Source organism: Chiloscyllium punctatum, chromosome 46, assembly GCF_047496795.1.
Source record: "Chiloscyllium punctatum isolate Juve2018m chromosome 46, sChiPun1.3, whole genome shotgun sequence".
In the NCBI taxonomy this organism is placed as follows: Eukaryota; Metazoa; Chordata; class Chondrichthyes; order Orectolobiformes; family Hemiscylliidae; genus Chiloscyllium; species Chiloscyllium punctatum.
Window position 1 is genome coordinate 17,508,553 of NC_092784.1, and position 26,960 is coordinate 17,535,512.

Here is a 26,960-nt window from a genome sequence, read left to right on the forward strand (position 1 = left end):
TGGAGTTGGGTTAGGCTTTTGACAAGGTCCCACATGGAAGGCTGGTCCAGAGGGAAAGAGACCATGGGATTTAAGGCAAGTTGGTAAATTGGATCCACAATGAGTGGATGAATTTGTTAGTGTATGAAATTCTTTCACCAGCGGGTATACCACAGGGATCGGTGCAGGAGCCATTCCTGGTTATTATGTACATTAACAACTCGGATGCGAAAGCAGAAGAAATCATTAGTAGGTTTGCAGATGACATGAAAGGTGAGGGTATTGTCCACAGTGAGGGGGATGGTCTCAGTCTACAGTCCGATGTCAATCATATGATAATCTGAGCAGAGTTTAGTAGTGATCGAAGTGAGGTGTGGGAGGAATGATAAGCGAAGGACAGACATAATGAACAGTAAGTCCTTGCTGAGTTCTGAGAAGCACAGGGACCTTGGTGAACATGTCCATAGATCCCTGGAAGTGTCAGCACAGGGAGCCAGCGTGGGGAATGGACCTGACCTGGGGTTAGATGGGGACCAAATCCCTGGTGGAGCAAAGTGCTTGCGCGGTTTGACAGGATATAAGTTAGTCTGGCAGGTTGTTGGACCTTAAACTGTCAGAAAGTTTGAGTTTGGTACACAAGTTAAAGACAGCAATTTCAACAGAAAAGGCAGGCAAGAACATATCAGGGAATAGGGAAAACCTGATGATTAAACTGCATTTATTTCAATGCGAGGGGCCTGACAGCTAAGGAAGATGAACTCAGGGGATAGATGGGAACATGGCACTGGGAGATTATCGTTATTACAGAAACACAGCTGAGAGAGGGGCAGGACGAGCAAATCATCGTTTCAAGGTAGACAGACCACAGGAAGCATTGAAGGGGTTGCGAGAAAGGAAGGACACGTGGTGTTGGAATTTGATTGGATGAAACATCGCAGCAATACTTGGAGAAGACATTCCTGTGGGATCGCCCACTATGTTAGTGGAACTGTGAAATAAGAATAGGTAATCACTTTGATACGAGTGTACTGACCCTGAATAATCCGTGGAAGACTGAGGAACAAATATGTCGGAAGATCTCAAATATCAATCATAATAATAAGGCTGTTATGGTAGGGGTTTTTAAACTTTCCAAACTTAGATTGGCATTGCCACTATTCAATGTTAGGAAGGGAGAAATTAGGTAATAGCGTTCCAGAAAACTCCCAAACAGTACGTAATCGACCCAACTAGAGAAAGTTGCAAAACCTGACATCCCCTTGGGAAACAAGGTAGGGAAAGGGACACTGGTCTTAGTGGGAAAGCATTTTGCCAAAGTGACCACTATTCTATTAGTTTGAAACTAGCGATGGAAAAGGACAGACCTGGTCCAAAAGTTCAAATTCGAAAATGGGGCCAGACAAACCTTGATCGTATCAGCCAGGAACTTTAAAAAGGTGATTGGGGAGTTTATATACAGGGAAAGGGAAATCTGGCAAGTGAGAATATTTTAAAAGTGAGATAAATTGAGTGATCAGCACCAGCATGTTCCTGTTTGTGTGCAGGTCAATGCAGGCTGTCTATTGAGGGCCAGCTCAAGGAAAAGGGGCACATGTCAGGTATAGCCAGCAGGATCAAGGGAATCCTTGAGAAGCAGAGGGGCTGGAGGAATACACTTCAGGTGGAACTCAGGATTGCAGAAAGTGGACATGAAATAGCTTTGGCAGATAAGCATAAGGAGAATCCAGAAGTAATTGTATAATTATATTAAGAGCAAAAGAGTAACTCGGGACAAAATATGGGCCCTTAAAGATCAACGAGGCTATCAATCTGTGGAACTGCAGGATATCGCTAAGACCATAAACACATTTTTCCCTCTAGAACTTACTGTAAACAAAGACTAGGCAACTCAGGGACCCAGAGTAATATCTCAGCCCACATCTGGAGTACACCACAATTCCAGTCTTCCTGCTCTAGGAAAGATGTTGTGAAACTTTAAATGGCTCAGTAAAGATTCACAAGCTGTTGCCAGGGTTGTTGCTGAATACGCTGGGGTTATTTTCCTTGGAGCATCTGAGACTGAGAGGTTTATATAAATGTGACTTGCGTGGATTGGCTAAACATTCAAGGTCTTTTCCCAGTGGTTTAGGAGTCCAATACTAGAGGGCATAGGTTTAAAGTTAGAAGGGAAAGGTTTAAAATGGACTGAAGGGACAGCTTTTTCATGCACAAGGTGATGCGGGTATGGAACGAGCTGAGGGAGAAAGTAACAGAGACTGATGCTAATGACAACGTTTGAAAGGTATCTGGATGTGAATATGAATAGTCAGAGTTTAGCGTTATATGGGTCAAATGCTGGTAAATAGGATGAATCTGTTTCGATCTTCTGGTCAGGCTGGACGAGTTGGGGACCGAAAGGTCTGTTTCCATGCTGTACTTCTCCAGGACTTAAAAAGAGTGCACGTTATAGAAGAGGTGGTGCTGGATGTTTAAAACACAAAGATATGGAAGGCTCCAGGACCTGATTAAGTGTACCACAGGACATCTACATAAACGATTTGGTTAAGAATATAGGAGAAATTGTTCCTAAGTTTGTAGATGATCAAATTAATTTTGTAGTGGGCAGTGAATACAGTTACCAAAGGAGATCTTGACAAAGCCGGCCAATAGACCAAGGAATGAAAGATGGAGGTTAAAATCAGGTGATGGATCTTGTTATGACAAACCAGGAAGAATGATCACGGTTAATGGTAGAGCCCTGGGAGTGTTGTCGAACAGAGAGAGTCCAAGGGGTACAGTTACATTATTCCTTGGAAGTGGTATCGCAGGTGGACAGGGTGGAGAATGCGGATTTTGGCACACTTAACTTTATGGATCCGAGCATTGAGTATATCAGTTGGAGATATTTGAAACATTGTCCTCAATATTTCCATTGGTCAGAGGAGGCTACGGGTTGATCTTATAAAGGTTTATGAAACCATGCGGTCCAAAAGGAAGGTGAATAGCCAATGATAGGTGAGTCCAAAAATAAAGGCACACATGTGAGGTGAGACAGCAAAGATTTAAAGAGGGAGCTGAGGGGCAACATTATCCACAGAGGATGGTGGAGAGATGGAAAGGAATGCCAAGGGCACATGGGAGAAACAAGAACAATTACAACATGGAAAAGACATTTCGGCAGGTACATGGAGAGGAGAAGGTTTGAAGGGATATGGGCAAGACGCAGGCAAATGAGTCTCGTTCAGTTTGGGAAACCTGGTCATCATGGACTAGTCGGACTGATGGTTCTGTCTTCGTGCTGTATGAATCTGTGTCAAGTTACTGGAGGAAGAGACTGAAGCAACTTACAGCGATAGGGATGGTAGTCTGCAATGCAGCACATTTCAAATACGGGGAGGAACTGTCGGGAATGGAGAGGTTACAGGGATGGGAACTAATGTAGGAATTACAAATTATTGAAGAGACTTGTCTATCAGAAATGCCATAGTTGGTGTTGGAGAGCGAACACAGAACAGGAAGACCTCAGGCAGCATTCCCACCCTCTTGTGAGAGGCCTGCTTTCCCCCCTGTTGTTCTGATGCTCACTAAGGCAGCACAGGCCTGGACTGATAACTCTGAATTCCCGATGCTGTCTCAGTGCAAAGTAAGTTAAAGTAGGGGAAGTGATTGAGCTTGGGGTGTGTCTGTACTGTGCTCCCCCTCCAGCACTGTAACTATGTCGTGTCTTGTTGGCCGATGTTTGGAGCCCTCTCTTTGCTCACTGCGCTGTCCACCTTGAGTGATCTTACTTCAGGATTTATTGAAGGCTCCAGGTCTCCCTGCCCTTTGTCTCTCTGGCTGACTAACCATCTTCAATGAGACACCCAGCAGCTGGGAAGTCTATTGAGTCAGGAACTTCCTGAGTACCTACAGGAGAGAGACAGAATGGAAAATTAGACTGATGAAGTGATGGTTACATATGGAGAATGGCCCTGAGTCCCACAGTGATCTTGAAAATCCCAGTCTCCATCCCTGGCCTGTGCTGCCTCGTCTCTCTGGAGTGGAGAATTCTGTTGGCTCAGGACCTGGAGTAGCTGCAAGAGCTCTGTGCCTCCACATTTCAATACCTCAGTAGGGAGACCATCTGCTCCAGCAGCCTTGTTGTTCTTGAGCTGGTTGAGAGCCTTCTCTACTTCATGTGGGGGTGGGGCATTGCTGCCCCCGTGGTGTGTCGCGTTCTGTGGGATATGGTCAATGATGCTCTGATCGATGACAGAACCCTGTTTGAGGTAGTCTCTGAAGTGCTCCCCCCTCATCTTTTAATGGTTTCTTTGTCATGGATCAGAGTCACTCCATCCTTGGCCAGTAGTGGGATGGGCCTGGGGGGGGGGGGGGTGGTTGGGTGATAAGGTGGAATTCAAATGGATTATGAATTTCTACAGTGACCACTCCAAGTACACCCAATAATCTGAAAGTTAAACAAAGCAAGGTACATGGGTATGAGTGGAGAATTGCTCAAGGTTAACAGGGTACACAGACTGAAATGTGTGCCTCTAAATTAACACCAAGAAAATATTCAACTAAAGGACATTCCCTTGACACAGACCAAACTGCAGCAAGAAATACTAATCAATGACTGCCTCGGGTCTTCAAGGATCATATTAGAATAAAACAGGCTTCCAAGACTGTCAATAAAAACGAACAATTCTGAAGGCATAGTCCTCAGAGACTGACAAAAGAGCGATCAAAATGTTGAAGCAGGTGTTACAGGGAGAGCAAGGGTTATCCCAGTAAGAGGTGTGTTGCAGGAAGCAGAAACATTGTTGGGCTTTAATGAGATGATAAGGGAGACTTGAATGTACTGGAGGTGCTGACAGATACATGAAGTGTGATAAGGGCCTCAATGACAATAAAAAGCCGATATGGATTGTTGTGGCAGGAGGAGTTCATAGAGTGAGGGAGGGCAATATGTACTGGAGTTGCTTCAAGATATATGGAGGATTATGGGACAGGGAAAGAATTACAAATTCAGAGCAAGTTGTGGGACTCAAACCAGTTTATCGAGATAGAAACTGTCACTGGGTTTTGACCAGATATTAACAGGGCAGGAGGGGATAAAGGAGGTTCGATATTGGCAGAAACTGGAGGAACAGGAGCATATTTGGGCCGAAAGGCAGTTTCAGACATAACGAATGCTTTAGGGACTGGAGAAAGGTACAACGATAAGTGAGGGTTTTTCTGCTTGAGGAAGAGGTGCCAACACATACACACAGAACTGAACATTCATATCACCACACACACACAAACATTCCCAATCTGCAGGATAAAGACCAACTCCACGCTGGTGTCAGATGTGAAGTAAGGAGGGAAATATGCCCTTTAATTGATGCATTCTTGAGATGTGGGTGTCAGTATTCATGACACACAGCTAATTGCAAAAGGGCAGCTCAGATTTAGCCATATCGCTGTAGGTTTGGAACCACATCTCAGACAAACCGAGTTAGAATGTCAGATGTCCTTCTCTTCAGGGTATAAGTGGACCAGATGACATTTTCCTGATGATCAACAATGCTTTTATGGTCATCATTATTTGGTTACAAATGGTCTCACCAATATCCTGTGCAGCCACAATATGGTGTCCCAACTCAGTCTCCCAAGCTCTAACTAATGAAGGTAAATGGATCCAACTGCCTTCTTCTCCACCCTGTCTACCTGTGACACCACATCCAAGCAACTGTGTACCAGTACCCATCACTCTGTCTTTGAAAATACTACTCAGAGCTGCCCCATTAACATTTTTTGTCCTACTCTGTTTCCCCTGACGAAAATACAAATCCTCGCATTTAAATAAATTAAAGTCCATCTGCTGGTCCTCAGCCCACTGACCCACCGGATCAACATCCCATGGTAACCTGAGACAAGCTTCTTCACTGACCACTCTGGCACCAACATTAGTGTCACCCATAAATGTACTAACAATGCCTCCTATATTCTCCTCTAAATCGTTTATATGAATGAAGAAAAACAGTCGATCCAGCGCCAATCGTTGCCACACACGAATGGTCACAATGTCCATTCAGAACAACAAACCCATCCTGCTACTCTCTGTCTCCTACCATCAAACCAACTTAGTATCCATTAGTGCAGCTCTCCCTGGATCCCACCTTATTAACCAGTCGACGATGCAGAACCTTTTGCACACCATCTCCCACTCTTCCTTCTGTCCACTTCCTCAGAAACGCAATTATGTTTGTGGTATATCATTTCTCACACATACACCAATGCTGATTATCCTTAATCTGCCATTGCTTTTCCATCTACATGAATTTCCTCGAATCTATTCCAACAATTCACACACCACTGATGACTGTCTCAGTGGTCTGTCTTTTTCTGGCGTTTCCTTGCAGCCTTTAACTGATGGAACAGCATTAGCCACTCTCCAGTCTTCCAGTACTTCACTGGGACAGTTGATGTTACAAATATCTCTGCAAAGGGCCTTGCAATCTCTTCCCGAGCTTCTCACTGAATTCGACAAGCCACAAGGTATTTTATGACAATAGCAAGAGAAAGAGGATTCCCAACTCAGCAGTGGGGCGTCTTAGAACCCAAAGGGACAATCTGTCAATGGAGTCAGAGGAATTAGGTGAGGTCTTCAATGAACACTTCCCATCTGTATTCACACAGGAGAAAGGCATTGTAGCCGGGGATTTCAGTTGGGACGCTGAGGTACTAGAACATGTTAAGATCAATAAGGAGGAGGTAATAAATGTTTTCACAGGCATAAAGGTGGATACATTCCCAGTGTCAATGAAATGTATGCCAGGCTACTATGGGAGGTAAGGGAGGAGATTGTCGGGGCACTGGTGGATATATTTAATACTTTGCTGGCCACAGGTGAAGTGCTGACTGACTGGAGGATCGCTAATGTGGTTCCTTTGTTCAAAAAGGGCAGCAGGTATAGGCCAGGTAATTAAAGAGCAGATAGTCTGACAGCAGTGAGAGGGAAATTATTGAGAACAATTCTGAGGGACAGGATGGATCACCATGCCAAAAGGCAATAATTGATTACGGATGGTCAGCATAGATTTGGTAGAGGAAGACCCTGTCAGATGAATTCAGCTGAGTTTTTGAAGTGGTGTCTAAAAATATTTATGAGATTAGTGCAGATGATGTGGCTTCCATGGAGTTCATTAAGGCCATTTCACGAGGTCCCACACAGAAGGCTGGTCCAAAAGGGAGGAGTCCACGGGATCCAAGGCAAGTTGGGAAATCGGATCCATAGTTGGTGGAGGATTGGTTTTGTGATTGAAAGCCTTTGCCCAGCGGGGGCACCACAATAATCTTTGCAGGAACTATCGCTGTTTAATATGTATATTAATGACTCGGATGTGAAAGCATAAGGTATCATTAGTAGGTTTGCAGATGACAGGAAAAGTGAGGGTGTAGTCCACTGTGAAGCGGATGTTCTCAGACTACAGTCTGATAGCAATCAGATATAAACTGATGAGTGTAGAGGCAGATGGAGTTTACTTCTGATCAGTGTGAGGTGGACCTGTGGGAGGAATGGACATCAGTCAGGTGTTTGATGACATAGACTGATGGAGAAGGTGAAGTCGCAGGAGTCCAGGGCGTCCTGTCTAGTTGGATAGAGGAGTGGCTGGGCAACAGGAGATAGAGAGTAGTACTGGAAGGGAGTTTCTCAAAATGGAGAACTGTTCTGTGTGGTGTTTCACAGGGATCCTTGCTGGGACTACTGTTTTTTGTGATATACTTACATGGTCTGAAGGAAGGTATACATGGTCTGATTAGCAAGTTTGCAGATGACACTTAGATTGTTAGAGTAACAGAAAGTTGCGGGGACTGTCAGAGAACACAGCTGAATATAGATAGATTGCAGAGCTGAGTGCAGATATGGCAGGTGTGAGGTGATGCATTTTAGAAGATCCAATTCAAGAGCAAATTGTGCAGTAACTGGAAGAAAGCTATGGGGAAAATGATGCACAGAGAGATCTGAACGTTCAGATCCATTGTTCGCTGAAAGTGACACGTCGATACAATGATCAAGAAGGCCTACAGCATACTTTCCTTCCTGCATTCCAACAATTTAAGAAGTGGAGAACCACAGACCAGTTAACTCACCGCCCACAGGAGGGAATCGGTTGGAATCTATTGCGTACAAGAGTAGGTAGGCCATATTGCAGTTGTATCGGACTTTGGTCCGACCACATTCAGAATACTGCTGACAGTTCTGGTTGCCACATTACTGAAAGGATCTGGATGCTTTGGAAAGAGGGCAGAGGATTGTCACCAGAATATTACCTAGTATGGAGAGAACGACATATAAAGAGAGGTTTGGGAATTAGGATTATTTTCATTAGAAAGACGGAGGTTGAGGGAGGACTTGATTGAGGTCTACAAAATCAAGAGAGATGTAAACAGGGTGGATAGCAAGAAGCCTATTGCCAAAGTGGGGGAACCAGTTACTAGGGGTCAAGATTTCAAGATGTAAGGGGAAAAGTTTATTGGAGATAGGCTGGAAAAGTTCTTTGCGACGAGGGTGGTGGGTGGCTGGATGCGTTGCCAGCGGAGGTGGTAGAGGCGGGGACGATAGTGTCATTTAATATGAGGAAGTAGAGGGACACAGATCCTTATAAAATAGGTGACAGATCTAGATCGAGGATCTGGATCGACACAGGTTTGGAGGGCTGAAGGGCCTGTCCCTGTGCTGTGATTTTCGTTGTTAATTGTAAATACTGGAGAAAACCGTCTGTTGATACTTGAAAGGAAAATGAAATCAAGATCAAATGTGGCACAGCGAATGTGTGGATACGAGAAGTTATTGTAGAGGACAGAAAAATGACAAGGAGACGAAACAGTTATATTGCGTCTGTCTTCAAAAAGGAAGATCCAGAAAATCTCCCAGAAATACCCAGTCACCACGGGACCTTTGTAACTAAAGACTAAAATCATTCATATACAGTTATGAGGTAGTATTTGGAAATAGAACTGGGATGAGGATTGATCAGTCTGACAGACCGGATATAATTCAAACTGAAATTTCAGAGAAAACAGCAATGCACATGTTGATTGCAAAAGGGGCCACTGTATTTCGCTGTATTCACTTCGGAAGGTTATAAATGCATTCAAATGAATTACGAAGGGAATAAGTGGGAGAGTGGAGGACTACAGGCCAGTTAGTTGTTATCCACAGAAGGGAATCTGTTGCAACCTATTGTAACGAAGATCTTATTGGACACTGACAAAGTAATAGCAAATTTCAAGTGAATTGTTCTGCATTTCTGAAAGCGAAGTTATAATTTACAAAATATTTCTTGACGATATCTCTTGTATTTGTAAACAATAGTGAATCAGTGAATGTGGTGCAGTCAGATATTCAGGAGGAGTCTTAATCAGCACACACAGTAAGTCAGCAGAAAGCATTAAAGCAAAGTGTATTGGGAGGAACATATGCAAACAAGGGAAGGCAAGCATTAGAGAAACTATTGGAGAACATAGGTGGTGGTAGAAGGCTGTTTGTGTGACTGCAGACCGGTGTACGCTGGTGTGCCACAGATTACAGTGTTGTGTCCCTTTAAACGCCTTCATTTAAAGGGAATCCGAATACAGACGATGAAGAATCAACTAGACTCAAAGTGTGAGCGTGATCTCACTTTACGAATGCTGTCTGACTAACTGTGATCTTTAGCATGTGTTGGTTTCAGTACAGATTCAGCTTCTGCAGTGATTTGCTCCTACTAGAAGTAAAGACATTCTGCACTCGTAACACAGAGAGTTGGGGAGACTGTACCTGTACAATTTTGATGTCGTGCTCTAAGTAAAATACACTGATCACATATACTGAATGGGCTTTCTCCAGATTTATCCTTCAGATGGCACGATGGTCTGCTGAGGAGACTTGGTCTGGGATCAAGGCGGAAATTTGTGTGTGAAACTGGAGACGCTGATTGATTGTTATATGAGAACTTCAAGTCTGTTTTACTTGGGAAAAGGAGGAGGCAGGTACAAAATTCAAGAAGATGCAGAGGGAAGCTATTTTCCAGATTGATATAAGATGTGAGCATGGATTGATGTATTGGCTGGTATAAAATTGGACCAATCCACAAGTCCAGATCAGTTACATCTCAGGCTGCAGTTGGAGACAAGGGATGAAAGGCGCTGATGCAAATTTTTAAACAGAATCTGGTCACAGGTGAGGTGTCCGAGGACTGGAGAACATCCTTTATTGGAAGGGTTGTAGAGATAGAGCAGGGAACTATACACCTGTGTGTTTCAGATCAGTGTTAAAGAATATTTTGCACAAAATAGGTGGTTTTAGAAGGGTGTTTTTGTGACTGGAGACCGATGTCCCCTGGTATACCACAGTGATCAGTGCTGTGTCCCTTATTACTTGTGGTATTCATAAATGGTGCAGGTGAGAATGTAGAGGGGGAGTGGGAGTGTGATAGGTAAGTCCGTGTTGGATACAAAGATTGACCGGTTGGTTGGCAGTGAGGAGGAAGGTCTTATGTTACAGTCAGATACAGATGGAATGGTCAGATGGGTGGATCAATGGCAGATGGAATGTAACTCTGATAACTGAGGTGATGCACTTTGGAAGAAGGAACTAAATGCGGAATACGGAATGAATTGTAGCACACAAGAAAGCTTGTAGGGAGCTTTTCCACACATTCTTGAATGTGACGTGGGAGAATAGAAAGGTTATGTAAGAAGTCAATGGAAGCAGTCGGCATAACCTTTACCCATCGAGGCATAGATTACAAGATCTATGTAGCACTTTGGTGAAGCCAATATGGAATACTGTGTGGAGTTTGGGAGCCACATTACAGGAAGCATGTGATTATTCTGGAGGGGGTGCAGAGATTCACCTGAATGTTTCCAGTGATGGAGCATATCAGCTATGGAGAGAGGCTGGATAATCTCGGGTTGTTTAGTTTGAATGAGAGAAGGCTGAGGGAAACGTGATTCAGAAGTATAAGATTACGAGGGACATGGACAGGGTAAATAGACAGCAGCTGTTCCTTTTAGTCAAATGGCCAAGAACAGGGGAGCACACTTTTAAAGGGAAGTATTTGAGCTTTAGAGATGATTCAGGGAGTGTTTTTCACCCGGAGGGTGAATGCACTTCCTAAGGGGGACAGTTATCACGAGTTCCCACACAACCATTAAAAATTATTTGGATGAGCACTTGAAGTATCATACCATTCATGGCTACGGGACTGATGTAGGAAATTTGGAATAATATAGATCGTGCTGTATTTTTAATGGTACAGAGTCTATGGTTCAGTGATTGTATGGCTGTGGAAGGTCAATCATTGAACAGCTTAAGACAGGAAGCAATGGGTTTTGGAAGAGTACATTAACAAGCGTGAAATGTAAAGTCTTCTCAACGTACAATATACCATGGTGAAATGTTGGAGAAGATAACTGTAGCTTCCTTACAATCCAAAACCAACGAATGGAGAACAGGAAAATGGCAGACTATGAAGCATCTACTTCAGTTCTGCCTTCATGACAGGATTTTTAAAAAAATGCTTCTAAACAATTCTGGGTATCCTAAGAAAGAAAGGAAATGCAATCAAATCACTAAATAAGCAGATTTGGAGAAATTATTTGTACTGAAATCTGATAAATCCCCATGGAATGATAATCTATATCTCTGATTCCTAAAGGATGTGGCCATGGGAATAATGGATACTTTGCCTGCTGTCTTCCAAATTCCTGATGATTGAATTGGCAGATTTGAATGCAGCAAATATAGCTCCAGTATTTCTAAAAGACGCAGGGAGAAAGCAGGGAATTACAGTCTGCCTACTGCCAAACAAGCAGTCAGGACAATACAATAATCTATGAGAAAGAATGCTTTGCCAGGGAATTTTGGGAACTAAATTAAATCGGAAGTAATGAACATGGATCAAATCAATACCAAATTATTAATGGTGAATCATATTTAAGAATCCGACTGCGAAATAGTTTATGGTGAAGCAATAGTTGAAGTGAATTTGGATTTTCAGAAACATTTTTGATGACAAGTGTAGTGTTGTGACAATTCTACTTCTTTAACAAGGTTATGTGTCCTTGTTATTTGAGTGGGAGCAGCGGCCGAGGAAAAACGAACCCGGGAGACGACAGCTAAGGTAAGACAGTTTGTTTCAAAATTACTTACCTGGAGCGGGCAGCGGAAGTGAGGTTGGAGCGCATAGCTGGGCGGGAAGGTAAGTGATTAGTATTTGAGTGGGTGTGTTCTAGACCCCAGGTCCTACTTCCGTAGGGCCTCCCTCCCACCCTCCTCCGCTAACCTAACTTTAAAGTCCACAGGTTATTGACTCAGTGTTCTTGTTTTTGGAGACAGTGTACAGTCATGGCAGCGCAGGCGGTGGAATGTTCCTCCTGCAGGATGTTTGAGGTAGGGGTGACCACCGATACTCCTGCCGACTTCGTGTGCAGGAAATGCAGTCAGATCCTGATCCTCACCGAACGAGTTAGGGAACTGGAACTGGAGCTGGATGAGCTGAGGATTATTCGAGAGGCTGAGAGGGTGATCGCTAGAAGCTACAGGGACATAGTTACGCCAGAGAACAGAGGTAGCTGGGGAACAGTTAGAGGTGGGAAGGGGAAGAAACAGGCAGTGCAGGGTTCCCATGTGGTCGTTCCCCTAAAAAATAAGTATGCAGCTTTGGAAACTGTTGGGGGGGACAGCCTTGCAGGTGTAAGCTGCAGTGAAGGGGTCTGTGGCTCTGAGATTCAGAAGGGAAAGGGGGAGAACAGGAGAGCGCTAGTTATAGGGGACTCTCTAGTTAGAGGGACGGACAGGCGGTTCTGTGGACATGGGCGAGACTCTCGGATGGTTTGTTGCCTCCCAGGTGCTAGGGTCCGAGACGTCTCGGACCGTGTCTTCAGAATCCTTAAGGGGGAGGGTGTGCAGCCAGAAGTCGTGGTACACATTGGCACCAACGACATAGGTAGGAAGAGGGGTGGGGAGGTCATTCAAGAGATCAAGGAGTTAGGCTGGAAGCTAAAAGCTAGGACAGACAGAGTCGTCATCTCTGGGTTGTTGCCGGTGCCACGTGACAGAGAGGCAAAAAATAGGGAGAGAGTGCAGTTGAACACGTGGCTGCAAGGATGGTGTAGGAGGGAGGGCTTCAGATATTTGGACAATTGGACTGTATTCTGGGGAAGGTGGGACCTGTATAAACAGGACAGGTTGCACCTGAACCAGAAGGGCACCAATATCCTGGGGGTAGGTTTGCTAGCACTCTTCGGGGGGGTTTAAACTAATTTGGCAGGGGGATGGGATCCGGACTTGTAGTCCAGCAAGGAAGCTAGCTGTGTGTCAGGATGTCCAAGACTGTAGGGAGGCTGTGGAGAAGGTAGCACTGACAGGGACTACTTGCGGACACAGAGATGGGCTCAAGTGCGTATACTTCAATGCAAGGAGTATCAGAAATAAGGTGGGTGAACTTAAGGCGTGGATCGGTACCTGGGACTACGATGTTGTGGCCATCACGGAAACATGGATAGATGAGGGACAGGAATGGCTGTTGGAGGTTCCTGGTTACAGATGTTTCAGTAAGATTAGGGAGGGTGGTAAAAAAGGAGGGGGGGGGGCATTGCTAATTAGAAATGGTATAACGGCTGCAGAAAGGAAGTTTGAGGGGGATCTGCCTCTGGAGGTAGTATGGGCTGAAGTCAGAAATAGGAAAGGTGCAGTCACCTTGTTGGGTGTTTATTATAGGCCCCCCAATAGCAGCAGAGATGTGGAGAAACAGATTGGGAAACAGATTTTGGAAAGGTGCAGAAGCCACAGGGTCGTAGTCATGGGCGACTTCAACTTCCCAAATATTGATTGGAAGTTCTTTAGATCAAGTAGATTGGATGGGGCGGTGTTTGTGCAGTGTGTCCAGGAAGCTTTTCTAACGCAGTATGTAGATTGTCCAACCAGAGGGGAGGCCATATTGGATTTGGTACTCGGTAACGAACCGGGACAAGTGGTGGGCTTGTTAGTGGGTGAACATTTTGGTGATGGCGACCACAATCCTCTGACTTTCACCTTGGTTATGGAGAGAGATAGGTGCGCACAACAAGGAAGTTTTTACAATTGGGGGAAGGGAAATTACGATGCTGTAAGTTAGGATTTGAGGAGCATACGTTGGGAGCATAGGCTGTCAGGGAAGGATGTGGTGGAAATGTGGGACTTTTTCAAGGAGCAGATACGACGTGTCCTTGATATGTATGTACCGATCAGGCAGGAAAGAAATGGTCGTGTGAGGGAGCCTTGGTTGACGAGGGAGGTTGAATGTCTAGTAAAGAGGAAGATGAGGCTTACATCAGGTTGAGGAAACAAGGTTCAGACAGAGCAGTGGAGGGATACAGGATAGCCAGAAGGGACCTGAAGAAAGGGATTAGGAGAGCTAAGAGAGGGCATGAAAAATCCCTGGCGGATAGGATCAAGGATAACCCCAAGGCATTCTATGCGTATGTGAGAAACCTGAGAATGACGAGAACGAGGGTAGGTCCGATCAAGGACAGTGGTGGGAGACTGTGTATTGAGTCGGAAGAGATAGGAGAGGTCTTGAACAAGTACTTCTCTTCAGTATTTACGAACGAGAGGGACCGTATTGTTGAAGAGGAGAGTGTGAAACGGACTGATAAGCGAGAAGAGATACCTGTTAGGAAGGAAGATATGTTGGACATTTTGAACAACTTGAGGATAGACAAGTCCCCCGGGCCTGACGGGATATATCCTAGGATTATGTGGGAAGCAAGAGAGGAAATTGCAGTACCGTTGGCAATGATCTTCTCGTCTTCACTGGCAACTGGGGTGGTACCAGGGGACTGGAGAGTAGCGAATGTTGTGCCCCTGTTCAAAAAAGGGAATAGGGATAACCCCGGGAATTACAGGCCAGTTAGTCTTACTTCTGTGGTAGGCAAAGTAATGGAAAGGGTACTGAGGGATAGGATTTACGAGTATCTGGAAAGACACTGCTTGATTAGGAACAGCCAGCACGGATTTCTGAAGGGTAGGTCTTGCCTTACAAGTCTTATTGAATTCTTCGGGGAGGTGACCAAGCATGTGGATGAGGGTAGAGCAGTGGATGTAGTGTACATGGATTTTAGTAAGGCATTTGATAAGGTTCCCCATGGTAGGTTTATGCGGAAAGTCAGGAGGCATGGGATAGAGGGAAATTTGGCCAATTGGATAGAAAACTGGCTAACCGGTCGAAGTCAGAGAGTGGTGGTAGATGGTAAATATTCAGCATGGAGTCCAGTTACAAGTGGAGTTCCGCAGGGATCAGTTCTGGGTCCTCTGCTGTTTGTAATTTTTATTATTGACTTAGAGGAGGGAGTCGAAGGGTGGGTCAGTAAATTTGCAGATGATACAAAGATAGGTGGAGTTATGGACAGTGAGGAGGGCTGTTGTCGGCTGCAGAGGGACTTAGATATGATGCAGAGCTGGGCTGAGGAGTGGCAGATGGAGTTCAACTCTGCCAAGTGTGAGGTTGTCCATTTTGGAAGAACAAATAAGAATGCAGAATACAGGGTTAATGGTAGGGTTCTTGGTCAGGTGGAGGAACAGAGGGATCTTGGGGTCTATGTACATAGATCTTTGAAGGTTGCCACTCAGGTGGATAGAGTTTGTAAGAAGGCCTATGCAGTATTATCGTTCATTAGCAGAGGGATTGAATTCAAGAGTCGTGAGGTGATGTTGCAGCTGTACAGGACTTTGGTTAGGCCAAACTTGGAGTACTGTGTGCAGTTCTGGTCGCCTCACTTTAGGAAAGATGTGGAAGCTTTGGAGAGGGTGCAGAGAAGATTTACCAGGATGTTGCCTGGAATGGAGAGTAGGTCGTACGAGGATAGGTTGAGAGTTCTCAGCCTTTTCTCGTTGGAACGGCGAAGGATGAGGGGTGACTTGATAGAGGTTTATAAGATGATCAGAGGAATAGATAGAGTAGACAGTCAGAAACTTTTTCCCCGGGTACAACAGAGTGTTACAAGGGGACACAAATTTAAGGTGAAGGGTGGAAGGTATGGGGAGATGTCAGGGGTGGGTTCTTTACCCAGAGAGTGGTGGGGGCATGGAATGCGCTGCCCGAGGGAGTGGCAGAGTCAGAATCATTGGCGACCTTTAAGCGGCATTTGGATAGGTACATGGATGGGTGCTTAATCTAGGATAGAATTTCGGCACAACATCGTGGGCCGAAGGGCCTGTTCTGTGCTGTATTGTTCTATGTTCTGTTATTTTTCATAGCGGTCTTAAAAGCAGCGAATCCGAAAAGTCTGGGTTTGACTACTTGGTAATGCTTTCAAGTCTAAAATTAAAACACGTACAATGAGGAGTGAGCTATGCAAGATCCTGTCCTGTGTAATGAGACAGGAATAATTAATAACCTCATAGTTAGTAATCAACTTCGAAGTAATGATGACAGTATTCTTGAATTTAAAACACAGATGGAGAGTGTGAAGATAAAATTCAATACCAGGTTCCTGTGCTTAAACGAGGGAGGCTACTGCAGAATGAGGGAGGACTTGGCAAAAGTCAACGAGAAACAGATACTTTATGGTGAGAGTTGACGAGCAGTGGAGGATTTTCAAAGTAATTTTTCAAAGTCCTAAGCAAAAGTATATTCAGTGCAAAAGGAAAGACTGTAAGAATAGTGGAAGTCTGCCGTCGGTATCTAAGCAAATACACAAGGCTATCAAATTGAATGCAAAGTGGCCAAGAACAGCAGGAACCTTGAAGACAGGGAAAAGATTAAAGGTCAACAGAAAGCCACGAAAAGAGCTATCAAGAAAAGTAGGAGAGAACACGAGAAAAAAAAGTCTCGCACGGTATATTAAGACAGATAGCAGATGATTCCTGAAATATATAAAATGAAAATGAGTGGCTAACTTAAATGTGGGTCCTTGAGAGGACAAGAAGGAGCATTTAGTTATAGGATATGATGAAATGGCTGAGGCATTGAACAGGTAATTTGTATCAGTCTTCATACTGGACGACACTAATCACGTGGCTGTGATCGACAAAGAGATGAAGATTCTAGATTAGAGTGGTGTTGACAAAGCACAGCAGTTCGGGCAGCATCTGAGGAGCAGGAAAAGCGACGTTTCGAGTAAATGCCCTTCATCAGGAATGCTCTGAACTGCTGTGCTTTACTAGCACCACTCCAATCTAGATCTGTTTTCCAGCATCTGCAGTCCTTGTTTTTTTTACCAAAGAGATGAGGATAGGTAAGGACCTGTGAACAATCATTATTACAGAGGAAGTAGTGTTGGCAAGCCAATGGAGCTAACGGTAAACAATTCTCCTGGCCCTGTTGGAATGTATCCCAGGGTACTAAAAAAGGTAGCGGGAGAAATAACAAGTGCACTTGTGATAATTTTCTAAAATTTGGTGAACTCTGGAGCAGTCCCAGCAGATTGAACAACAGCAAATGGAACGTCCCTGTTTAAAAAGGCAGGTTGATAAAAGATGGGGACTTATAAACCAGTTAGCTTAATCTGTGTAGTGGGGAAGATGCCTTGACTGTATTATCAAGGAAGAAATAGCAAGGCATTTTGATAGAAATCGACACATTGCCCAGATGCAGCATGGATTCATGAAGGGCAGATCATGCTTAACAAGTCTTTTGGAAATCTATACAGACATTACGAGCAAGATAGACAGCGAGGCCGCAGTGGATCTTCTGTAACTCGGTTTCCAGAAGGCTTTGACAGGGTGCCACAAGTAGGTTGCTGCATAAGATAAACATGGATGGCATTACAGCTGAAGTATTAGCATGGATAAAAGATTGGTTGACTAACGGGAAGCAAACAGTGGGTGTAAATGAGTGTTATTCTGGCTGGCAATCAGTGCTGAGTGGTGTGCCTCATGGGTCAGTGTTGGGTTTGCAATTATTCACAATTTACATAGATGATGTGGAGTTGGGAGCATGCACAGTTTGTCAAAGTTTGCAGATTGAACGAAGATGAGCGGCAGAGCAAAGTGTGCAGAGACTGAAACTTTGCAGAGGAAAATAGTTGCATTGCATGAATGAGTAAAGGTCTGGCAAATGGAATACAATGTTAATAAGTATGAAGTGATCTATTTTGTTAGGAGTACCAGTAAAAAGGATTATTACTTGAATTGTAAAAAAAAGATGCAGCATACTGCTTTGCAGAGGGACCTGGGTGTCCTTGTTCATGATTCACAGAAGGTTGATCTGCAGGTACATCAAGTAATTAGGAAGGTAAATTTTATTTTGTTCTTCATTGCGAAAAGGGTTGAGTTTAAAAGCAGGGAGGTTATGTTGCAGTTGTAAAGGGTGCTGGTGAAGTCAAACCCTGGAGTAATGTGAGCAATTTTGGCCTCCTTACTTGCAAAACGACGTACTGGCAGTGGAGGTGGTGCAGAGGAGGTTCACTCTGGTGAATCTGGAGTTGAGGGGTTTGTCTTATGAGGAGGGACAGAGTAGTTCAGCATTATATTCATTGGAATTTAGAAGAATGAGGGCAGGATTTTATAGAAACATAAAAAAAATTATGAAGGGAAGAGGTAAGGAAAAAGTAGAGTGGATGATTCCACTGGCAGGTGAAGCTCGGACAAGATGGAATAACCTCAATATTAGATTAGATTACTTACAGTGTGGAAACAGGCCCTTCATCCCAACAAGTCCACACCGCCCCGCCGAAGCGCAACCCAACCATACCCCCTACTTTTAACCCTTACCTAACACTACGGACAATTTCGCATGGCCAATTAACCTGACCTGCACATTTCTGGACTGTGGGAGGAAACCGGAGCACCCGGAGGAAACCCACACAGACACGGACAGAACATGCAAACTCCACACAGTCAGTCGCCTGAGGTGGGAATTGAACCCAGGTCTCTGGCTCTGTGAGGCAGCAGTGGAAACCACTGTGCCACATTGCCGCCCACCAAAAGGAGCAGATTTAGGATTGAATTGAGAAAGAACCTCTTCACCAGAGGCTTGTAATTCTATGGAATTCCCTGCCCAGTGAAGTAGTTGACGCTACTTCAGTAAATGTTTTTCAAGCTAAGATAGATATGTTTTGAACGATGACGTAAATAAGGGATACGGTAAGAGCGCGAGTAAGTGGATCTTTGTCCACGAGTAGATCAGCCATGATCTTACTGAATGACAGAGCAGGTTAGAAGGACGAGATGGCCTATTCCTGCTCCTAGTCCCTCTGCTCTTCTGTTCTTATGAAAGGCGATTGGCCAGTTCTCCCAGTCCGCACCCTCTGCTTTGGTTTGTTTGGTCTGATTTTTCGCAGTCTGGCTGTTTACTGAAAGTAGGCAGCCAATTGTGAAGATATGAGACCCAACGAAGCAGGTCCATGCTGATCCTCCCTCTCTCTGATATCTCTCCTGGAAGAACCTTGGTATGATTTTTGCTTTCGTTTTTTTTCCATGGGGTGTTTATGGAGATTGTTTCAAGTACTTCGAACAACATCTTGCATTTAGATTACTTACAGTGTGGAACCAGGCCCTTTGGCCCAACAAATCCACACCGACCCTCCGAAGATCAACCCACCCAGACCCATTCCCCTACATTACCTAACACTAATTTAACATGGCCAATTAACCTAACCTGCACATTTTTGGACTGTGGGAGGAAACCAGAGCACCCGCAGGAACCCCACACAGACACTGAGAGAATGTGCAAACTCTACACAGGCAGTTGCCTGAGGTGGGAATTGAATCCAGGTCCCTGGCGCTGTGAGGTAGCAGTGCTAACCAGTGTGCCACCGTGCCGCCCAATAGCTTTGAACCATTTTCAGATTCTCAACTGAGAAGTGGAGTGCTATTGAAGACCAGAAAACTTCACCTGGAAGACTGGTTGAACATAGAACATAGAACATAGAACAATACAGCACAGAACAGGCCCTTCGGCCCACGATGTTGTGCCGAACTTCTAACCTAGATTAAGCACCCATCCATGTACCTATCCAAATGCCGCTTAAAGGTCGCCAATGATTCTGACTCTACCACTCCCACGGGCAGCGCATTCCATGCCCCCACCACTCTTTGGGTAAAGAACCCACCCCTGACATCTCCCCTATACCTTCTACCCTTCACCTTAAATTTATGTCCCCTTGTAACACTCTGTTGTACCCGTTGAAAAAGTTTCTGACTGTCTACTCTCTCTATTCCTCTGATCATCTTATAAACCTCTATCAAGTCACCCCTCATCCTTCGCCGTTCCAACGAGAAAAGGCCGAGAACTCTCAACCTATCCTCGTACGACCTACTCTCCATTCCACGCAACATCCTGGTAAAGTCGTCAACTTTAACCCTTTTTTAATGTTTATTTATAAACCTTTAAAATGACAAAAGCTGGAAATAGTCAATTTAGTTCTACTTACTGTGGAACTAGTAGCATGGACATGGCTTCTAATTGGCTGTCTCTGGGCATTGTCATCCGTAATTTTTGTAGGCTGGATTTAAAGTCAGTTCTCGGTCTTCCCATGTACCCACTCCTTATGAATTTAATTTGGTAACATCATTAAGTTAGGATAATCTCTTGGGTTTTCGGATAGGTTGTTATTCTGTACGCTATTCTCTTCTGTTTGCGTTTCATTCTGTAAACTTGAAAATAAGTTCTGCTTTATTTAAAACTAAGTGGTTTAACCAGCTGCATCAGCCCTGGAATATCTGCCTTACACCTACTTAAGGCAACGAGCAAAGGTTGGGTCTGTGCTACTTCCTGGAAATGATTTGAGGTGGTCTGTCCTGCCCCATAACAGGGTGAAACAGTGAGATCTAATACACCGGCAAGGGTTGAGAATGGGAGGGAGCTGACAGGAAAAGTGAGTCAGAATAAACAGGTCTTTTTTTTGGAGTGGAAAGCAATCACTAGCAGGATAATCCAGGAATTGATGTTTCACCCCCCATCTATTCAGGAAGCAGATCAAATATCTGGTCGAGGGTATTAAATGTAACCTTTCAAAATTTGCTGACGGCACCAAACTGAGAATTGAGGGGGTGACGCAGATGTAAAGAAATTCAAGGTGAATGAGACAATGGAGTGAATGGGCAAATATGTAGCAGGTGAACAGCAATGTGGATGGACGTAACATTGAGCACTTTGGTTGGAAAAATAGAATATCAGGCTCGCATTTCAAAAGGAATTGATGTGAAAATGTTGGTCTATGGTGATACTAATGTACATACTTTTGTTGACTTCTTCACCGAACTCTGAGGCCTATTCACGGCAGTGAATTCTGAAGCCAGTCGTCAATACTGGCATTGGCACGCTGCCCAGTGTGCACAGACCCACCAAGTGGGAATATGTAACATTGAAAAGGGTCTGGATGCCCCTGTACACCAGTTAATGAAAGCAAAATTGGACTAACAGAAAGACGTTAGGAAGGTAAATGGTGTGTTGACCTTCATTTCCTGGGAATTTAATTCCGGGAATAAGGGTATCTTATTGCAGCTGCACATGACCTTGGTAAGACCCCCATCTCGAACATTGTGCAGTATTGTGTGCAGTTTTGGTCTCCTTACCTATTAAAGGACAAACCTGATATTGAGGGAGAGCAGCAAAGAATGACCAGACTGATCTCTAGGATGACAAACTTGTTGTGGGAACAGAGTTGGTGGCGACGGAGTCAGTATTCCATGTGGTTTAGGAAAATGAGTGGAGATCTCAGTGAGATATATAATACTCTGACAGGGCGAGATATATTGGAAGCAGAGATGATAATTCACCTGGCTGGGACGTCTAAAACAAGCGGCCACAGTATTAGGTACAGTCAGGGCACACTGCATTGAGATGAGAATAAATATCTGCACTCACAGACTGGTGAATCTGGTAATTCTATGCTACATAAGCCTGTGGAAGCCAAGGCACTGAATTTCGTTAAATATTTCTAGACAGTAAAGGGACAAGGTTGCAGCAGACTTTTGGTGTGGAGAGAAAGGATCAACCAACGTTATCTTGAATGGGAAAGCAAATTTGATGGACAGACGTTCCAACTTCATATTGTTCCGGCAGTTAATCACTTCCACAGATATACAGTATGCAGTGTTTGGGAAAAAAATTGAAGAGATATTCAACAAAAAACTAGGATGGGGGAGGCTCAATGTGTTGAATGACCTACTCCTTTCCCAATGTTTCTGTGTAGTCTGTGGGAAAACTCTGTACATGTGTCACAACCTCTCAGCGGTTCGGAAGAAGGTATCTGCAGGACCAACAGTACTGTGCTTCCCATTCCCTTTTCTGATACAGAGGTTGGTTCTGGGTGTTCTGTCTAATTTTATCCATGAAGAGCTCGGAGCAGTTTGATACAATAGAGCGTCTTGGTTGGCCGTTTTTGAGACCGTTGAAGAGTTTATCACATGTCTGCGTATCTGGAGTCACTTTAAGGCCAGACCAGGAAAGCAGGGGAGATTCGCTGCCTGAAAGTACATTGGGAAGGAAATTGATGTTTACAATCGACATTGGCTTCAAGGTCACTGTTTTAGGCAGAAGATTTTAGATTTCGATATTTTATTAATTGATTTTCACCATCTGCCAGAGCGTTAGTCGGGTCTGCATCCAGTGACATTTCCACAGCAGCACCATCTCCACATGTGGACTGATCGGAAACCACACTGAACAGATTATTTCTGTGTTGCTTGACAGTTCTGTCAAAAATATCTCCCACCAATTTGACTGTCGTGATGGGACTGAGGGGGTGGTTAATGGCCAGATTGTAATTATTCTTCTCTTAAGGGACTGGACATAGTTGAGTAATTTTCCACAATCTCAGGGAGGTGTCAGTGTTGGACCTGGAATGAAACAGTTTTCCCAGGGACTCGTCTTGTTATGTAGCACAAGTCTTCAGTCCTATTGCAGGAATGGGGTGTCAGGGCCCTTTGCCTTTGTCGTAACGACTGTGTTCAGCTGTTTCTTCATGTCAGGTGCAGCGTATCGAATTGGTTGGAGACTGGCATCTGTGATTCTGTGATTCTGAAGGAACACTTCTGGCTGAGGATGGTGCAGACATTGCATACTGTCTTCTACGCTGATGCGCAGCAACGTTCCATTCTTTCGGGGAATGGCAAAGTAATAACCTCGTGGTTTTGAGCTGTTAGTCTAGCGACCGAGGCAATGCTCATATGACCTGAGTTCGAATCCTGCCACAGCAGATGGTGGAATTCCAATCCAATAAATATTTGGAATTAAGACTCTAATGATGATCATGAATCAGTTGCTGATTGTGAGGGAAACCTGTCTGGTTCACTGATGCCCTTTCGGGAAGGAAGCTTCCATTCGTTCCTGCTCTGGCTTGCACGTGGCTCCAGAGCCACAGCAATGTGTTTGACTCTTAACTGCAATAAATGGTGACCTATCCAGCGACACCCGAATCCCATTGAACTTTTAAAATAAATAATATTTGTGGAGTCCTCTTATTTCGTCAGTTGTTTCATAGTTCAACTTCATTTCTGACTGGCTGTAGCAGAACTGCAGAGCTTCGATCTGATCTGTTTGCTTTGTAATCATTTCGTACTGTCTATCAGATGTTTGTCCAGCTGTTTGCAATGTATGTGAGTAGTCAAGTGTGTTAGCTTTAAATGGGTTGTCATCAGTTTTAGGTACACACGGTTATGACCCTGGTATTTTCATCCACACTCATGATTGATACATCGTTCAGCGTAATGGGAATAATAAACTGAGAGACTATACTCTGTGAAAAGTTAGATTGTGAATCTGTACAATTCTCCTTCTGTCCAACTGTGATCTACACTATTACATGAATTCCCAGGTTTGAGCTGCAATTTCTGCAATGCAATTCTGCTGTTTGTCGTCCATTGATCCACACCCCGTGACCTACTCTGTTTTCTGATGTGGCAACACTTCCATTTTCATATTCTCATTCCTGTGAGTGTCTGTCCGTGATGTCACACCTCTTACCTGTCACGTTTTCAACACCTCAAAACGCATTCCATGGGGTGGCACTGTGGCTCAGATCATTAGTGGTGCTGCCTCAAAGCGCTCGGGACCCGGGTCCGATTCCATCCTCCCGCAACTATCTGTGTGGAGTATGCACATTCCCTTCGTGTCTGTGTGGGTTTCTTCCAGGTGCTCTGGTTTCCTCCCACAATCCAAAAATGTGCAGGTTATATGAATTGGCCTTGCTAAATTGCCTATAGGGTTCAGGGATGTAGGTTATGTGCATTAGTCAGGGGTAAATATAGGAGAGGGGAATGGATCTGCTTGGTTTACTCTTCAGAACATCGGTGTGGATTTGTTGGGCAGAAGGGCCTGTTTCCACACTGTTGTGATTCAAATTCTAATATTCATCTGAATCTTTTCCCTTCCAGTCCTGCCACTTTTGGTGTTCAAACTGAATGTGTTTCCATCTGTTTTTCTCCATGGTCTTCATGAAGAACTCTGTAGTGTCAATGATGCCAATTTTATGTAGTTTCAGATCCAATGCATTTGTGCATCATTCGTTGTTGCTCACTTCCCGGTGTATTGCGCTCCATGTTGGACAGGGTGTTTGAGCAACTTTGATACACGTCTTTGAAACTTGATCAATAACAAAAAGTGCTGGAGAAACTCAGCAAGTCTGGCAGCATCTGTGCAGACAGAGACACAGAGATAGCCTTATTCAGAACTGAAAAGGACCTTCTAATCCGTTTGGCAAAAGTGGACGAGGGATGTTCGGAAACAGAGCATGTGGAGGTGCAATACCACAGAGGAATGGGCTTTTAATTATGGTGAAGGAGAAACAGATGCAAAATGGGTGCAAAGTCAGTGTGAATTGGAGAAATGGGTTGTCTCTCTTTGGTCTGAAGTGGGATGCAGAAATAGACCCAGAGGAAGGTCAGTGGGTATATATTGGCAGACATTCAAGCAGATATCCCAAAACGCTCAACAATTATTGTTTCTGTTCAAAAAGAAGTACTCGATAAGAAAATGGACCACCCATGGTTGACAAAAACTGTCAAGGATACTATTCAATCACAATTTGATGAGTGTTAGTATCGGGCCGGGTTTAGGATGTTTATTTCAGGGACCAGAAGCAGATTCTGGGCATGAATGTCAGCTGTGCTTCCTGAGTTACCCTCCAGAAAACCCCACATTTGGAGATAACTCTGCTCCATCCTCTTCCCTGCTCGTCTCCCCTTCATGTTTCCAGTTTTCCCCTCTCCAATTACAGAGCACATTCTCTCACATTATGGTCCCTACCCACTTCAACTGAAGTTCTTTGATCGAGTCTATCTTCACTGCACTAGCATCAAGCTGCATTTTGTGCTGCCACTTTGCCTCTGGTCTCAGTGTTTCAGTGTGGCTCTGCCTCTCCATTCATGCTGTTTTACAACTCTCATTCAGGAAAGTTTCTTTCTTTGAGTAAACCTTATTGAAAACACCTCTCCCCATTTGCACTGAATTCGCACTTTAATCCAAATTTCAAAAAGTACACTCAGCCTTCATCTCACTGCTCAAGGCAAGTGCACGCTGACCGTGTGGTATAAGTATTCCCTTTCTTACATAGATCTGGCCAGAGATACGTTTTCACCGTAGAGATCATCATGCTCTTTAGACAAAGGAATTCATGTGTTTGCCTTCTTATTGGCACGAGTATTGAGTTTCATGCTGAGTTAGTATTGTAACATGGAGAAACACAAATCGCGGCATGAAGTTTGGGCTGAGTATTGTTTACCTGTGATTTTGAAAATTGTTTCAAATTTGCAGTGCTTATCTTTAAATGCTTGATCTTGAAGTTAGGACCAGATGGAGTGTAAGAGGTTGAGGGGTGACGTTATAGATGTTTATAAAATCTTGGGCGACATGGATAGGGTGAATAGCCAAGATCTTTTCCACAGGATGGGTAAGTTCAAACACGCATGCATAGATTTATGGTGAAAGGGGGAAGATTTAAAAGGGACGAAGAGGCAATTTTATCTTGCAGAGGGTGGTATGTGTCTGGAATGAGGTGACAGAGGAAGTGTGGTAGACGCAAGTACAGTTCCAACATCTCAAAAACATTTGGACAAGTGTATGAATAGGAAACGTTTAGAGGCATATGGGCCAAAGGAAAGCCGATGGGGCTAGTTTAGTTTAGAAAACATAGTCAGCGTGGACAAGTTGTACCAAAGTGTCTGTTTGTGCACGATATGACTGTATGAAGCAAGAAAGCGAGGAAAAAGGAAGAAAAGATACGACATAAGTAAATTAGCAACAAATATTAAAACAAGCAGCACGAGCCTTTCCATGTGTATGAAAAGAGTTCAAGATGAGTCTGTAACCTTTGAGAGAAAGAAAGTCATGAAAGTATATTGATGACATTGGAAGGGTGTGAATGGCGATCTGGCGACTGGGAAAAAAGATAGATAATTTACATCAGCATTTTCCATTATTCCCTACAGGGGAAGGCACTGTAAGCACTTCAATGATAAAAACAAAATGGTAATAGGAGGGAAGTTCTTGATCTTCCTCTAATTAAAGCAACAAGGGCTGTTTTTTTAAAAAAAAAACAGGTAAGGCTAAGGGTAGGCAGACCAGCAGTAATTCATAGCTCGTTTTAAAGGAAGTGGTTACAGAGTGACTGTTGGCACTGTGTGAAATATTCCATAACTCTGTGGATTACAGCAGTGTTACAGCGAAACTGGAGACCCTCTAATGTGGCGCCTGGTCTTGAAGAAACGAGCGAGACTGAAAGCAGGAACAATTTAGCCTCACTGTTATTGCTTGGAATTGGTGAGAGTTTGTAATTAAGGAAGGAATTGAAGGGCATTTAGGAAAGCTTCACACAGAGTCAGCATGGTTTTGTGAAAGGGTAACTATATTTTGTCTGTAAAATCATACAAAGTTTTATTTCTGGAGATCACTGAGAATGTGACAATCGGACTTGATAAAGCGGAACTGGTAGACACGAAGCTTTCCGGACATTTTCCACCAAGTATCACAAAATAAATTTCATTTCACAATACAGAAGCCCACACTATGATGGATAGTGTATTAGTATGGGATGAGTTGGCTAATACATAGAAATCGGAAAGTCAG